The following is an 18098-nucleotide window of genomic DNA, read 5'->3' as shown; positions in this document are numbered from 1 at the left end:
TTAACCCAGCTATTTTATTTTTCAGGTATTGATTGTGCACTCATGGTAGGTGTTGCTCGTGGATCCAGTTTGAAGGTCTCAAATCTTCGATTTCAAGGCGGTTAGCTTGAGATTTGGGATTTGGGGCGCTACAAAGTGGTATCAGAGCTCTAGGTTTAGTGGACCTAGTATTGTATGATGGGTTTGATTGGCGTCGTTAGACACGTCATTGTTAGGAACACTTTAATTAGTGTCTTGCACAACTGGTTGAATCTAGAATGTACTTTCGGAATTGCTTTCTTGTGAAAACTTGAAAGAAGTTGTCTTTGTGTTTTCGGAATCTAAATTGTGATTGCAAATTTTCATGGGAAGGATAATGACTATTGATGTGATGTACTTTTTGTTTGTGATGCGTGCGAGTAAATGTCTTATTTGACCGTGATGTCAAACTTAAGGTATGTGATTGTGATTGTAGCAATACATATATTTATGATATACATGAGGGTACTGAAAATCCCAACTTTTATGGGGTTTTGGGTTGTTTAAATGTGTGTTGGGTGATAGTGTATCAGTTGATTATGAATCAACTTAAAAATTTGTTTCGATGAGAAAATGTTAACTGAAAATAGTTTATTGAGATTTGAATGTAATTTCAATTTCAATGTTTATTACTTGGATAGAAACATTTAATTGGTGTAATTTTTAGGAATCAACGTTTCATCCATAGGATAGGGAAGGAAAGGTGTGTGGTGGTGGGGGCATTTCCTTTGCTTGACCTCTTTTGGTAGCCAAATAGAGCCTTTCATACACATCCAAGATTTTAGAATTACTCAAGATTCACAATTAGTTATATGCTGGATAAAGTCTAGATTAGAATTTCCAAACAAACTTTAGTTTTCCCATAAATACATATATAGATATGTCAATTATCAATTCATGGTGCATCACTTTTAAAATTTCAGTTCAAAAATGGAGACCCGTCACTCCTGTGTTGGTCTTAGTTAAAAAACATCATTTTCGGGCTTACCATACTCTTGCAAGTTTGTAATCCGTGTAAACCATGCATAATGAGCTAAAATTAAAAATAAATACATTTACATATTATAGACAAAACAAAGTTTGGCTTAGCGACTTCTGAACCATCTATATAATTTATTTTACATTTACTATAGAGAAAAATTCAGGTAGTTTTTTGTTTAATGGTCCGCCTGGGATTCTTTAACATAGTTTGTTTAGAGTTCCTCCCGTTGGCCTTTATCATAGTTTGATATCATGCATTTCTAGATAAAAATACCTTTTTGTTCTTTAATGACAGATATGTGCATATTTTCAATAAAAAATAATACAATTAGGGTTTATTTCATGGCAAAGATATGTTAGATGACATTGAATTGTTAAGAAGATCATAGTTGTTGACATTTAATTGGAGTCACTATGATCTTCTTAACTTTAAACTGGAGTCACTATGTAGAGGCACTCACAGCCAAATTTTTTCAAAAGCACACATTGTCTTTGAATCCAGTCCACCTCAAACTGTATAAATATTCATTCAGACACCAAAGGCAGCCTCAATCTTAAGTTGTGAAATGTAACCCGAGTTTGATTTCAGGATATTAATTTTGTTTGGATCATGTGTCTGACTCATTTGTTAGGTACTCGAGCTGCACCAAGGAAAGTTAGATCTGCTGCATCTACTTAAGAGAAGTTTAGAGAGATGTCGAAAAGGTAATACTTGAGCAGTTTGCTTCAGTCTTTTGATATCATGAATTTCTAGAGTAGTTTAACAAGTTGTGCTTTAGTCGTGTTGTTATAATTTTTTGAAAGAGAATGTTAAGGTTTTTTAGCTCAGATATTGTTTGTTATCATTGAAGTCATTTTGTCATTACCAATTGATTTTGAAGTGAGTTCGTAAATGTTCAGATTTATTTATTGTTCGATACACCTTTTTTTGTTGTTTAGAACTTTTAAAGATGCAGTGAAGGTTTTGTTCATGATGAAGAACACTTTTATTTTTCATGACAGGATAGTGCAGGTATAGGGTTAAAAAGAGTGATGCGGTGAAAATCGATTACTTTCGTCAAAGTCGTGGACAGCTAGGAACAAGAGGAGGATAGGTATGACTTATGTGGGTTGCTCAATCTATATAACAATTAGTGGCCATAATGCATTTTTAGAGAAGTAAGAATACATAAACTATCTAGAGACTCCAACAAACTTATTATTGTGGGTATAGCCTCCAATATTTTGTATAACACCAAGTTCTTTTATTGTCTTTCTAAATGGAGCAACAAAAGGAATTCAGAGATTTAAAAAAAAGTTCAGTAGTTTGATTTTGGTTCTGGTATCGTTAGGATGATTGTCCATATGTAATTTTCTAACTTTTAAAATCTCTTAAACTTATAATCACCCGTAGTAAGGATGATTGGTTATGAGAACTGATGAGAAGTAGTTAGGATGATTGGTTTACCACACTAACTTGGTTCTGGTATCGTGATTACTCATAGTCACGTACACATACTTACTTGGTTACGGTATCGTGAATACTCTTAGTGGTAAGATTTAGGCTTTACGAATTCAGTATTTAGTTACGTACACTTGGTTCATATGTTCTGATTCAACTAACCAGAATGATCTTTGGGTTGTTTTCTTTTCTGATCAATGTTTTTAATTTCTGTTCATGATGATAATCATATTGTCCTAAAGAAAGGATTGTTTCGTTTACTACAAATACACTTGGCCCATTTGGATTGCCGCTGAGACCCGTAAGTTTCACACTCATATTTAAAATTTTATGTTGTATATGCATGTACACTAACCTGTCACTAACCAATTTGATATCATGTCCTTAGCGATCCAAGTAGATAGGTAATTTGATTTTCGAACAGTTCCCCACAACTCATAGTTTAGATCTACTGCGGTACAAGCTGGGCTTGAACGGATTGTTCACTTAAAATATCACCATCACTCTTATTGAGACAAACAGATAAAAAATCATTATTTATACAATGAAGTTCAATCTTCCTGTAAACATCTCCAAGTTTTTAGTGTTCTCTAAGTGAATTATTTTATTTTATTACACTATAAAATCTGGCAACTTAGTCTTCATTTGGAAAGGACATGTTGTTGCACCATCAGTCTCAATCCTAACAGATAAACATACAACAATCAACAAATTACGTGTACCGTGGCTTAAGTTTGGAGACATATACTCCATTAAAGTTTAAACCACAGTACATTATTGGATTTCAGTTCAATAAACTTTTAGCTAACGAGTTGTTCAATCTTAATCCTAATCAAATCGTAACCCAATGACTAACACATGAATGTAAAATTTGGTAACCCAATAGTTATGGTTCATTAAGCCATAATTTTATTTTCGACAATTCTCAACAAGGTCCTATGTTGCTTCATATAAATTAAACATTCTTCATATAATTCAATAAAAGATTCTTAAGCCATAAATATTTAATTTTTTCATTATTTATGACAATTTGTTCAATCTTTATTTAATTAATCTATAGTGTAAAAAATTATAGGTTCTCTAAATTTTGTGCTACAGAGGACCTATAAACTATTAGAATCGGAATTTTAAGTCGATCATGTGGTTCCTTGCGCAATATAGAGTTTGAATGAATCTCATGTATTTGTTTAAAACTAATGCCAACATATGTATTTTATTTGTTGTAAAACTAATGCCAACATATGTACAAAATGTGTACTTATTCAGATAAAGTTTAAAATATTGTGAGCAGACAATGCATATGCCAGTCTTCGGATACAACGGTATATACGTTCAAGTTCAATAATCTAAACTCCAAACTTTTTATATTACATAAGCTCATGAACCTTAGTTCCAAAATCGAGTTCAGCAACAATTGTCTATAGAAATAATGATAGTTACTGACTGAAATTTTCATCACCATATTGTCGATATATATTAGCTAGAAGTCTTCGGATACAACGGTATATACGTTCAAGTTCAATAATCTAAACTCCAAACTTTTTATATTACATAAGCTCATGAACCTTAGTTCCAAAATCGAGTTCAGCAACAATCGTCTATAGAAATAATGATAGTTACTGACTGAAATTTTCATCACCATATTGTCGATATATATTAGCTAAAAGTAGTTACTGATTGAAACCATTGTGTAGTAACACATTCATCACTCTCACTCACATTTTTTCTGCGACAGGAGTTACTCTTAAACAGAAGAGCGGTCTAGAAGAACCTTCAGCGGCTTCATATAGGAGTTCTTATATACCTATTCTAGGTAAGAAATTTTATTTCATACATACATGTTCTTTTTTAGCTTCCCAGGGATTTGTATAGTTTTAATCTGCATCCTTAGTCGTGAAATCTAAATTGAAATGGTACAATGTATTTGGTACTTAGGGCTTTTATCCTATGTCAGAAAGTACACGAGAAAGTGTTACGGTTAATGATACTTCTGGAGACCACACAGTGGAGCAATTAAATGTATGCACTCAGTTCATTCAAATGAATGGTCATTATTTTTCAAATTATTTGGATTACATGTTTATTTATAAAATACACATGCAATGCAATAGGTTCGTACAATTGCGCAACGACTCCGTCGTGAAAGGGAAAGGGCGATACGTCTAGAAAAAGGGAAAGAAAAAGAAAATCAACCATCTATATGTATCATTCTGTATGTTTTTTTTATTGCATTAATTGCTTGCTTACCATGATCAACTAATTGCACAGGAAGCGGGTGACAATCTAACTCATAACAACAACGACTCACGACTTCCTCCCAATCAAGTAGTATCTGAATTTGATCTAATAAGCAGTAAACTAATAGCTTTTATTTATTCATTTTATATTGTTTATACTATATAACTAAAAATATTTATAACAGAATCGCATCATGGGGCAGCGTTTACGTCGCGAGAATGAACGACTTACACGTCAACAAAAGGGAAAGGAAGTGGTAAAACATTCACATTTATTTTAAATTTTAAATTTTAGCAAATTTTTTTACTTCACGTGTTATTTTTTTGTCAGAATATTCTTACAAATGTATTATCCATACTTACTTAGATTCAAACTGTTCTTTCACAAATAGAGAATAACATTTACGAAACATCTAAACAATGAAGAAATTTCTTAAACAATATTAATTTTCATAAGTGCATATTTATGTATTCTTATCTTCTTTTGCCAAAATGTTGATGACCTTAGATGCACCACCCACAACAATTATCAGAGGGGCGTGTTGATAGAGAAATTGAATATTTGCGAATGAGAAATCGAGCACCTTTGCGAATCGGTGAAAGAAGAGCGGATATGACTTTACATCCTACAACTCCAGTAAACGCCTTCGTCAGATGAGGTCCATTAATCTAATTTTATAGTAATATAATAATAAATTACTTTAATATCCTCAATAATCGTAAACACTCAATTAAATAATTTTTTTTTATAATTTTGGTCGATAGGTAGTACACTCGACATTGAGTCGTACACGTTCGTCTAAACGCCCGAGGGAGTATTGTGAAAGTTCTGAACACAATTTTCCACCTATTGAAGATCAAATTGAAGATGGTAGTAGTGAAGATGAGTTAAATACAAATACACAGATTTTAAGGAATCACATCACTACTGTTTTTATTGAACGTCATTCTCTTGGACCAATGAATATAGTGTGCCCTCATTGTAAAGCTCTACATTGGATTGATGAAAGATTGCTCAGTTCTTCTATCAAAACGCCTTTCTTTAGAACATGTTGTTTGCAAGGGAAGATATGTCTCCCGGACCTCCGTGAACCACCTCCAGCCCTTAAAGCTTTATATGATGGTGATGGTTATTTATCAACCTCATTTAGGTCGAACATTCGAAGATACAATGCCGCAAATGCGTTTACAAGTTTGGGTTGCTCATTAGAACCAAGAATTTTAAATGGAAGAGGTCCTAAATCCTTTACCATACATGGAGAGTTGCGTCATAGAACAGGATCTCTCTTGCCTGATCCAGGAATGGAGGGATCATATGCGCAACTCTATATTTATGATCCTTCTTCTGCTTTAAGAATTCGTAGTGGAAGAAATGAGGACTTAGATTACTGTTTTCCAAATTATTCAAGATACCATGTTGGCTCATAATGTCTTTTATCCCAAATTCTGTCAGGCTTACTCAATTTTAGATGTCTTAAATTCGGATGATCAAAATTTACCTATTCGCCTTCATTATAGTGCAGCGACTGATCGAAGACGTTATAATCTACCAGATGCGGATGAAATTGTTGTTATTTTACCTGGAGATGGTAGTGAAATTACTACGTCGAGAGATATTATTCTGCACTTGAAGGGCAACATACAACTAATGAGGATATCTGAATGTCACCCAGCATATTTGCCACTGCATTATGTCTTATTTTTTCCTTTTGGTGAGCTTGGTTGGGAACCCGAACTTAAGCAGTGGGATGTCCGACTCAGTAGACGCAGTACTACACGACTAACTCAGATGCAGTACTTTAGTTATCGCCTCTTTCAACGTCCAGACGAATATTCAACAATTTTACGAGGCGGTAAATTATTTCAAGAGTTTTTAGTAGATGCATGGGCAACGACGGAGCAAAACCGCTTATGATATATAAGGCACCATCAAAGTAACCTGCGTTCAGAGTTATATAAGGGACTCACTGATATAGCAGATGATGGGCTACAACCGGATCAAGTGGGTCAGAGATTCATCTTACCATCTTCATTTATGGGTGGTAGTAGACATCTATTTGAAATATATCAAGATTCGATGGCAATCACACGATACCACCACCATCCTGACATCTTTCTAACGATGACAGCAAATCCGAAGTGGCCTGAAATAACGTCTGCTCTTCTGCCTAATCAGACGGTTATTGATCATCCTGATTTGGTTGCACGAGTTTTTGAGTTAAAAAGGAAAAAGTTAATGGACGTGATTAAAATAGCTGAAGTGTTTGGTAAAGTTGTTGCTCGTGTTTTCACAATTGAGTTTCAGAAACGTGGTTTACCTCATATGCATGCCCTCATATTTCTACAAGAATCAGACAAAATTCACGAGGTTGATCAAGTCGATCGCGTTATTTCTGCAGAATTTCCAGATGAAAATGAGGATCCACTACTTTTTCAGACCGTAAAAAATTGTATGCTTCACGGTCCATGCGGTAAGGAAAGGCTTGACGCACCATGCATGAGCAAAGGAAAGTGTACAAAAGGTTATCCACGAACTTTTGTGGCTCAAACAACATTAGGCGAAGATGGATATCCGATATACCGTCGTCGGAATGATGGACGTGTTTTTACCGTCAGGGGTCATCCTTTTGATAACAGAGATGTGGTTCCTTACAATCCATATCTTTCGAAACTGTTTGATTGTCATATTAATGTTGAAGTATGTGCATGTGTACGGTGTGTGAAATATATTCACAAATACATCTTTAAGGGAGATGATCGTTCTACTGTAATTGTGAGAGCGAGAGATGAGATTCAACAGTACCTCGATTCTAGGTACATTGCACCACCAGAAGCTGCTTGGAGATTATTTGGTCATGTGTTACATGAAGAGAAACCAGCTGTAGTGAGATTAGCAGTACATCTACCTGGTATGCATCATGTTATCTTTGATCCAGATGAACAACCCGGGGTTATTTAACGTCGAGCTGCAGAACAAAAGTCTTCTTTAATGTCATTTTTTACTTGTTGTGAAATTGATCCAAGTGCAAGAGCTTACACTTATCAAGAGTTTCCCGAACACTTTGTCTAGGATAAACAAAATAAGGTTTGGCATAAAAGAAGAAGAGGTTTTGCTATAGGGAGGATGTATTTTGTTAGTCCTAATGCAGGGGAAAGATTTTACTTACGGTTATTATTAACTGTTGTAAAAGGTCCTTCATCATTTGAAAGTTTGCGAACTGTAAATGGTGAGTTATATGACACTTTCAAATCGGCATGTGTTGCCCGTGGACTTTTAGAAGATGATGGAGAGTGGATTAGATGTTTATAGGAAGCAGTTGTTATGAATACTGGATACCAGTTGAGGAGGCTTTTCTGTGTCATTCTCTTAGAATGTCATCCATTGAATCCGCATGATTTATGGGACAAGTTTGGAATAAACATATGTGATGATCTTGCACATAAACTTCGAACAAAACATAGAATTACCAATCCAACCGAGACACAAATACTTGATTATGGGTTGTATCTTCTTAATCAACTGCTCTTAGAGTCGGGAAAGACCCTTCAAGATAACTTTCCAACCATGCCACAACCCCAACAAATGTGGACTGAAATTTTGGGTAATAGATTGATTTATGACCATATGCAGCTTCGAATGTCTATAAATGAATCAGATGTAACTTCAAATGTCGAACGCCTAAACAGTGATCAACGATCCGCTTATGAGACTATAATTAAGTTTGTAAATGATAACGAAGGTCGCACATTTTTCTTAAATGGCGGTGCTGGAACTGGTAAGACTTTTTTTATATAACACAATTGCTGCCTCATGTCGTATAAGGGGCAATATAGTTATTACTGTTGCTTCTTCTGGTATTGCGTCTTTACTATTGGTTGGCGGTCGAACGGCTCATTCCACGTTTCGTATTTGTTTGGATGTACATGAAGACTCCATATGTAACGTCAGTAAGCAGACTCCACATGCAGAGTTATTTAGAGAAACGAAATTAATTATATGGGACGAGGTCCCAATGCAACATCAGTTTTGCGTGGAAGCTGTAAATCGTACACTTCAAGATGTACGTGATAGTACAAGACCTTTTGGTGGTATAACAGTTGTTCTTGGCGGTGATTTTCGACAGATTCTACCTGTTATACCAAAAGGGGTGAGGGAGCAGATTGTGGGGGCCTCATTAAGAAGATCATCTATTTGGAATGCAATTGATGTTGTTACTCTTTCCCAGAATATGCGATTAAGGATTGATGATCATGCAAATCACATGTCTCAGAATATTACCATAAACTTGAGTCCATACACCGACCTGAAAAGGAAAACAAAAATCAAAAGAAAAAAAAAGAAAAAAGAATTAAACTGATAAAGCCAAAAGTACCTAGAGAATTGAATCAACCCAAGAAACAGTTGTTTTAAGTGATCTAGCTTCATTCAAGTTACTTGCCTCTTTTCCTTGAAACCAAACTCTATAAGGTATTGTTGTATCTAATCTTATCTTTTTGGCGAGATTGTTAACTAGCTTTTGGTTTCCCACTTAACGAGAGAACTTAGATTTGAATTCTGAATACCAAACCCTATAAAAACTGAAATATTGAATTAATAAGCCATCATAGTTCATCAATGGAATAATGGATTCGAAATTGGAACCTTACCTTTCGTTTTAGTTAGTAATGCAATGTGTTTTTGTCGAGAAACAATAAAATCTGCGACGTTCACAGGTTGTTTTTGAGGCGATTAGTTTTGTCGGACCCATCTTACAAGGACACATGCGTAACTCATCTAGCAAACCCCAAAATCCACACCCTTTATCATGAAATCTCTACCAAAACAAAGAAAATTGACACTAAATCAATGGTAAACAAACAAGTGAACAAATATATATTTATGTTCAACAAACCTGAAGAAAGCCTTCTCCACAAGCATAGTAAGATAAACACTAACAATTTTTTGAAAATTTCACAAAAATCCCTAAATCACAGGAATCATAAACTACAGTAGCATAAACCCTAACAATTTTTTGAAAATTTCACAAATTCAAGTATCATAAATCATAACAATGTAATAAAAACTTTATAAAAAAACAGAATCATAAGCTTCAGGTATCAAAAACCCTAAGAATTTCAGTAAGTAATCTTAAATATTTCTGAATTTTTAAAGTATTAGAAACCCTAATTCATAACAATTTCATAAAGTAAAGATAGATGGAGGAAGATGATAAACCCCAACCGTACCTTTCGTTTTTTATCAGCAATCCTCTCAATTTCGCTGTTGTTGCTCAAGCTTGAGTTCGCGTTCTCTCCCGTGTTCTCTCTCTCCTTCTCTATTCTATCTGGAGGAGAAATGAGAAAAGGACTAGACGAAATTAATTGTTAAGGTTAGGGACTAAAGTATAAATCTCATACAAACATCCCATTTTAATACCAGAAGTGCCAGCTTGGTCCGACTTGGCAGTCCACGTCGGATTTCGGGCCCAGGTCGGACTGCCACTCGGGCCAAGCAGCATTTCTCAAACATAATTACAATGAATGGTAAAAAATATCTTCCTGCAATTCAAAAGAATTATAAAGAAGAATCAAAATTAAATACTGAAGATCAGAAGAGAGATTTACTACTTACTGTAAGAAGATTCAGAGTTGTGATGAAGAACACAAAGTACCTTTCTAAAATTCAAAAGAATCCAAATTGCAATTCAAGAGAAGCAGTCACACTAAATGAGATCCTCTAGAAATGTCGATTGAGGGAGAGAGAAATTATGTGGAGGTTTAGTCGACATAATAGGATGATAAGAAACATTAGGGGAAGAGTGTTTCGACATTGGAGATGAAACGGAGGGGTTTTACACAGGGTAACTGAAAGAGCATTTGTGTAGGGCAATTAAGGCTCTTAAGTGAAGGGGCGTAATGTAAGGAAGAAAGGAAATCACAGGTGGGAAGACGAAGGGGTTTCAGGGATAAAGGTCATATCTTTCAACGGTCAAGATTAATTCAACTACTTGAAAGGGTCATGAGATCATTACGTTTTGGGTGACACATTTCAAAGAGAGTGTGAACAAATTTTGCTTTTTTTTTTTAGGTAGGTAATAGACCCAACCATCCAGATGCAAAAGTAAACGAAACAAATGGTCGGATTTATCTCTGGGTTTGTCCTAGTCAGCATGTTTCAACCTATTTTAGTATATAGACTAGGTATAACCCGTCCCTTCGGCACGACAAGGGCAATTTGTTTAGGAATTAAATTTTGAATCCATGAAATGAGAAAAGCATTTTCAAGTTTTCTTATTATTCATATCTTGTATATGAACAGATTAACATTTTCTTATCTTGTTTATCTTAAGATATGAACCTGTATGCCTACATTATCTGTTATATAAGTTCAAAATTATTAATGATTTTGATATCGATCAAAAGATGAGGAAAATAACTATATAGATAGAATAAAGAGATCAAAAGAAAAAAAGTTATATATTGAAACCAGTATCACAGATAAAAGTAACCATATAATTCGTATGCATCTCCGACACAAAGGCCTTTGTGAAGAATTTTATGTTTTTTTAACATATTTTGGATTTGGTTATTGTAGGCAGGGTCGTAGATGAGAATTCAAGGGTCCCCGTTGCCAAATTTTAGTTGGGTCCCTTGCCTAACAAATGAGAAAAAAATGTATTAAAGTAAAGTCTGTAGAGAGTTTTGTGATTAGAGTATGTATAATATAATCATGTTAATGGGCTAATACCACTGTGGGTTAACTTTTCTTTTCTTTCATTAGAGAATGAATACTATATCAAACACAACCAAGTGGATGGGGAATTTAGATGATTGGAAACTCAACAGGAGGCGTGGGTTTTATAAAAATTAAGGGGGAGTGATGGAAAAGATTGCAAAAAAATCATTTTGCAGAAAGGATTTATAACTGAAGCCTTGGTATTGAACGTTTGATATTCAATGTTTGCATAGAGAAGGAGGGGAATAAATAGCATTAAAGAGGAACGTTTTTGTTACATTTTGAGTGGGTGAATGCATTATCTTTGTTTTTAGGTGGGTGAAAGATCAAACGGTCAATATATTAGGAGAAACAAAACAAGCGAGGTTATATAGAACGGACGGTTAGATTTATCCATTGTTTATCTTTTGTTTTATTTTTTTTTGTTGAAGTGTTTATCTTTTATATGGATTTTGTTTGTCCCAGTCAGCACTCTTCATTCTGTTTTATCTCATTGTATTTAGCAAGTATGAAGGTATAATATACCTTTTAATATGATTTGAAGTCTGTATACTACTTTCAAGTTCTAAATTCGAAACTATTTTTTACTATTTTTGTTTTGTGTCTATTATGTCTGTCTTTATAAATCAACAATAATTTCATTGCCAATTGTACGACAATGTAATCGGTTTCCAAAAAAAAAGACAATAATTCATTGCAAATTATATACACACATAAGTATTGAAAGATCATAGAGCCGAAGAATCACAACAAGTGCATGAGAAATACCATAAGAAAAGAACCGAAAAATGTCCTATTGTAGATTACAATTGATCAAAAGATCCTGGTCTCATCAATCCTGAAAGTCTCATTCAACCTATTATAGACAAACGGTAATAAATCAATAAAAAACCAGGTCACAAGATAAATAGTGGTAACTAATGGCTTCCCCGCCCAATAGAAATTATATGAAATAACCAGACTTAAGTGGATAGTACGGTTCTACTTCGAGAATGACATTCCTCGAGCAACCCTGAAACTCAAACTGTGTGAATGTGATTAAGTAATAAGCCAAGTGCCAAAGTTTTCAAAAAACAAAAACATATCACTATATCTGCTAAACTTAACCATCTTCACAAAATAAGAACAATATGCATTCATCGGCCTTTTAAGTCACCATTTAGCCAATACATAATAAATGGTTAAAGAATTTAAGTTTATAAGATGATCTGCCGTAGTGGCCTCATATGATTGATTGGTTCTCTGCATTCATCATTAGACTGATCCGATGCAAACGAATAAAAAGAGAAAAAGTTCATTCCAAACAGTTATTAAGTAACAATACTCAAGATAGAAATTTTGGAGCCCGAAATTTAATATCATAATGCAATACGCGAGAAGCTAGTTGGCGTTTCGGTATCTTTTTTTTATATCATTATATTGTCATATAAGGCTCAAAGATACTTAACCCATCAAATTTAGGCTTCATTATGTAAAATATGAAAAAAAAAAAAAAAAAAAAACTAGAACTTCTTACTACCGTTGTACAATTTGCAAAATATAAAAACTATGGAATTTTTGACAAAATCATTATTGGATACTCATCAACAACTTCTCCAAATTAAATTGTGAAACTGTTATTAAATTCTCCAAATTGTAATGGACAAAAAAATAATTAGAATTGTAAAAGGATAAAGTTCGTAAAAAAAAATTACATGAATTTTAGAGCGATACCTTAACCCCTTTATATTGGGGTATTTAAATTTTTTTCTTTGCAAGTCCTTTTTTTTTTTTGCAAATGTTGCAATTTCTTTAGCTTCCTACAATGGAATATAAAAGCAAGAACACTTTTTTAATTAATCCAACACAAGTTAAATAATGTAACCCGATAAATCCCTGAAAACATGAGATCAAAAAATTGTGAAATTTAGTGACGAGCTTCTTTGAGATATAATATGTATCCTAAACACTGATGATTTCTTCCCCATTTTCGTCTCCTTATGCAGAATATTCATTTAAGTAAGTCCATATTCTAAGGAGCAGGAAGAAAAGAAAAATGAAAGAGATGAAGACTTACAAGACGATAAACATCTGAGATAAAAATTTGTGTTTTCTCTTTCTTGCAATTTGAAGAGACGAACATTTTTTCTTTGAGGTATTTCTACAAACATTTAAAATCGAACTAAATTAAGTTGTTCCACATCAATATGTACAATAATGGTACAATGGTAGTATACATATTTTTTTTCTTCTTTGCAATTTTTTTTGTCGCAAATGTTGTAATTTCTTTAGCTTCCTGCACCGGAAGATAGAAACAAGAAAACTTTTTTAATTAATCCAACAAAAGTTAAATAAAGTAAACATACAAATCGCTAAGAACATGAGATCCAAAAATTGTGAAAGATGAGCTTCTTTAACGATACAATATGTTTCCTGAACACTGAAAATTTCTTCCCCATTCTGGTCTCCTTATGTAGAATAACCATTTAAGTAAGTCCCTCTTTTAAAAGGAAAAAAAAAATGAAAAAGACGAAGACTTGCAAGACGATAGACATATCAAATAAAGATTTGTGTTTTCTCTTTCTTGCAATTTGAAGAGCCGAACAATTTTTCTTTGAGGCATTTCTACAAACATCTAAAGTCAAACTAAATTAAGTTGTTCCACATAAAATATTCACAATACCGGTACAAGGGTAGTATTATAAATTTGTTAGTTCTTAGCTCGACTCTCCACCTTGATTTTGTCCATATTTAGTTGGAGGATTTTGAATCTGAGTTCGTACTTCAAGAAAAGAAAGAAACGAAATGCATATATGTAAAAGATTGATTAGGAGAGAAAGTTAGGAAGATGGAAAGTGAATTTTATTATGAATTAAGAGAGAGAGAGAATGTAGGAGGATGAGAAGAGGTTTATGTTGTCAAGTGGTGATTGAAGGATAGAGAACCGAAGAAAAAAGAAACAGATGCATGTGCTTTTAGTATTGGATTTTAGAGGATAATAATGATGAAAACGGTAGGATTCATGAGGGTGAGGGTAGGATTCATGAGGGTGAGGGTATTTAATCGTATGCAATTCACCTTTAGTGTACGTTTAGATTAGTATTTCATGAGGGGATAATAATGATGGAAACGCTAAGGTTCATGAGGGTAATGAAAAGGGTACTTAATGGTATTTAATTCACTTTTAATGTACATTCATATTAATATTTCATGAGGGCGAACAAAATTATGTTAGATTGAGTGGGTCAATAAACTTGTTATTTTTAGGGTAGGTAATAGATCGAAGGGTGAGGATCGTATCAAAACTCCAACGAACGACCGGATTTGTCTTTCGACTTGTCCTAGTCAGTACTTACTATTGATTTTGAGTGCTATGAAGTGGTGAATCTCCTATTATCAAAATTAATTCATTTGGCACAAATGTAACATATTTATGTTCTTCTCGTCCATCATTTGATGATGCTTGGAAATAGATTGATGAAAATTTAACAACAAAGTAGAAAATGATCAAGATTCACAAACAAAAACCTTATTATTTCATACCGCAAAGACTGGAGTAATCAACATGAAAATGAATTGGAACAAAATTCAAATTCATTTTTGAACGAAGTGACCACACTATTGCATTCATTGATTGAAGAAATTTATTCATCAAAAAAAAAAGATTGAAGAAATTGATTCGGAGGAAAAAAACTACATGAATTTTATAGAATCCAGTAACAAGAAAGTCATTCCTCGTTGTATCAAATTAAACGACCCCGCTGATTTCTTTGTAAGACCATAGTACCTCAGCTTTAGTGATTCTTCTCTCATTCCATTCACCTAGGAAGCTGGCTCCCTCATTATTTGTCCCAGATGAGAACAACCCCAGAAACATTAACGAAAACAATGTACTCCATTTCTTTTGAAAGGGATAGTATAATGACCGCAACTCACGTTCATTATAGATCTTTTATATATATCTTCTTTTACCTGCTCACATGAGCACTACAAAGCATCACATTTTGAGTTGTGTCCAGGATCATTAGCGTCAAGTAAAGAACCCACTTTGATATGCCTCTAGGCCTTAAGTTTCCCATCAACACCAACTGAAAAACATTTACTGCATCTTATACACAAACATAGAGGCCATCAGTGGAATAGAATCGATCAAGCAAGTATTGAAGATCAAAATGATTAACCGTGCTTACATTTGTATTTTCTTTGTAATTGGGGTTTAGAAAACAAACAAGGACTTTATGACCTCTAAAGGTACAGTTGTTGATTCCATCCAAGTTCCACACCTATTATGCATACACGGACTAACCATAAACCATGAGAGAGTAAAAAGAGGAAAGCCTTGCCATATTTAACCATAAAAGACCCCAATTTTGTTCCACTCACCTTGTATCAGTTTATCATCTCCACAAGTTACTATTGTGCAGAGTATTGCTTCAAAATGACAGAACATTATATATCTGTAGGAACATATATGTGAACATTATCGAAATCCAGATTTCCATTTCTAGCTAGCTATTAAGACATAAAAATCACATACCAGAACTCCAAATTTAGCCAAAGATTGTTAAGCGCTTAATGGCCATATATGGGAACTAAAGATTCTATAAATACTAACCCTACACAAAGATTCTCGTATCGAGCTGAGCAGGTGTTATTCAATATCTCTTCAAGTCCACTATGCATTCATTGTCTTCCTTTTTTTTGTTGAAGGAAAATGTGTTAAATAATCAATAGGTTGGTACCTTACCCCCCAAAATATTTGGTGTGCGGAGAAAATGTTATAAGCATGCATTGTAGACTACATATTGTACGATATATCATTTCATATACTAAAAAAGTGCAGTATTATTTTACAAATACATTTGTTCTGTAAATAAATTATATTGCATATGAGTGTGCTTGACTATCAAAGTGAGATTATCCCTTTTTTATCATTCTGTAATGACCAAGATAAAGTTATGTACTTGTGACGGTGGATTTATGGTTCAGAGATGTTATGGTGTCAGATCTGTAAATAGGACTATCTTATCTTAAACTACATTTTGAAACTGAGGTTGAAAATGGATTTGATCTGATTCGACTCTACACATACAAAGAGTTACCAGAGCCATTATATTATTTGAGCGTCACATAAGGCTCACCCCTCACATTTAGGCTCCACTATGTGATGGGCATTAACAAATCAAAGATTTTCTTCAGAAAATAACATTACTAATCCAGTGTTCAACGCCTACACATTTAATCTAAGAAAAAAACAACAGGTATAAAATTGCACTGACATAAAACATAATTACCTTGACAACCAGATCTCACCAACGGAATTCACACTGAACATCAACAAGGAACAATCTTTTTTCTTTTAGCTTTCAAAACACTAATTTCTTTGGCTTGAACATCAGCAAGGAACTCATTTTCTTTTCCAATTTCTAACTCACCATCCTTACCCAATTCCTTTAGATGCATGCTCAGACTGCAAAACTCACCAACTTTATACAAACACACTCAAACAAAATCAGCCCACTCAACGTTACAAGTACTCGACATAGCCAGACAACTTTAAGTGATTTCCTTCAACCCACACTTTTCTTAACAATAAGAATATTTAATTATATAACTCGTTTCAAAGAATTTTGAGTCATTTCATTCAATCTAATGAAGACAATTTTGAGTTATCAATACTAATATGATTTGAAAAGAGGCAAATTATAATACAACCATGTATGCCAAAATTTCATTTTGAATAGAAATGAATAAAGAACACCGCAACCTGAGCATAATTTCATGTAAATACAAAATTCAATATGAAATCATATAATATAAAGTCTTGCAAATTAGAGAGAAAAGGGATAGAATTGAGAAATTGAACAATAACAATTAGCATGTTCAAGTGGTACAAACATACCTTCATTTAGCCACTAAGAAATCTACAAAAGAAAATAGTAATTGTGATCAAAACCGCAATGAAAGAACAATAACAATTAGCATGTTCAAGTGGTACAAATTAGAAATTGGGAGTACAAAAATCTAAAGATGAAATAGGAATAAGAATTAAAAGTGGATAAATCTGTAATTGAAGGAGTTACAATTTCAGAGGAAGAAAGAATCGCGAGCCACATGAAGCCGATAAGGAGCCGTTATAGTTTTAGACAGTTTAGGATTGATAGATGAAGAAAGAAAGGATTTGCTAGATGAAGAAATAAAGAAAGAAAATCAATTTCTACCATGATTCGTAATCAATTTGGGCCATTATTCGTAATCAATTTCTTCCATCAATTTTGTAACGTACCAAGAGAGGAACAAGAGTCTGTCTTCGGTGAGGAAGATAACGCGCGAAAACATCTTACCCACCGGATTTAGGGTTTCCAGGAAAATATCCGACCGACCAGATTTAGGGTTTAATTCACTTTCTCATATTTAGTGGGTCAATAAATTTGTTATTTTTAGGGTGGATAATAGATCAAATGGCGAGGATAGTATCAAAATTGTAACGGACGACTGGATTTGTTTTTTCGCTTGTCCCAGTTAGCAAAAAACTTTGCGTTTTATTATATAGACTAGGTATAACCCGTGCCCGTAGGGCACGGGAAAGTACTTTATCGCATCATAGGAGGTTCAAACGAAAAACAGTGTACTAACAAAAGCAACCATACAACTTTCTTCCGGGTTGCACTAGGGAATGTTTACGTTGTTTGGTTACCCTAAAACACTATTTACTAACAAGGAAAAT

General features: G+C 33.8%; 3 long non-coding RNA genes and 2 pseudogenes across 4 annotated transcripts; 3 read left to right on the top strand and 2 right to left on the bottom strand.

Moving 5' to 3' along the window:
• The first annotated feature begins 1101 nt into the window (after positions 1–1101).
• Positions 1102–5148, top strand: LOC147548846 (uncharacterized). Its single transcript, XR_015238282.1, has 6 exons — positions 1102–1704; positions 2002–3919; positions 4101–4253; positions 4376–4459; positions 4552–4765; positions 4863–5148. It is a non-coding gene; the product is annotated as an uncharacterized LOC147548846 (long non-coding RNA).
• Positions 5149–5185: 37 nt separating this feature from the next.
• On the top strand, positions 5186–7636 carry LOC147548845 (uncharacterized; annotated as a pseudogene).
• Positions 7637–7666: 30 nt separating this feature from the next.
• Positions 7667–8951, top strand: LOC147548844 (uncharacterized; annotated as a pseudogene).
• A 29-nt stretch (positions 8952–8980) lies between these two features.
• On the bottom strand, positions 8981–10018 carry LOC147548843 (uncharacterized). The gene is made up of 3 exons (XR_015238512.1): positions 9904–10018; positions 9325–9491; positions 8981–9255 (listed from the first exon to the last, which is right to left on the bottom strand). It is a non-coding gene; the product is annotated as an uncharacterized LOC147548843 (long non-coding RNA).
• A 5031-nt stretch (positions 10019–15049) lies between these two features.
• On the bottom strand, positions 15050–17582 carry LOC147548842 (uncharacterized). 2 transcript variants are annotated; one of them, XR_015238580.1, is made up of 6 exons: positions 17455–17582; positions 17274–17295; positions 16666–16841; positions 15755–15828; positions 15562–15672; positions 15050–15473 (listed from the first exon to the last, which is right to left on the bottom strand). It is a non-coding gene; the product is annotated as an uncharacterized LOC147548842 (long non-coding RNA). The 2 variants fall into 2 exon arrangements; XR_015238579.1 differs by having other exon boundaries at positions 15562–15828.
• Between the last annotated feature and the right edge of the window lie 516 nt (positions 17583–18098).

Source organism: Eschscholzia californica, unplaced genomic scaffold (genome assembly GCF_041429995.1).
Source record: "Eschscholzia californica isolate CP2 unplaced genomic scaffold, dmEscCali1.0.p SCAF_3, whole genome shotgun sequence".
NCBI classification, from domain to species: domain Eukaryota; kingdom Viridiplantae; phylum Streptophyta; class Magnoliopsida; order Ranunculales; family Papaveraceae; genus Eschscholzia; species Eschscholzia californica.
Note: the sequence above shows the minus strand (reverse complement) of the source record. Positions and strands in the feature narration are given on the sequence as shown.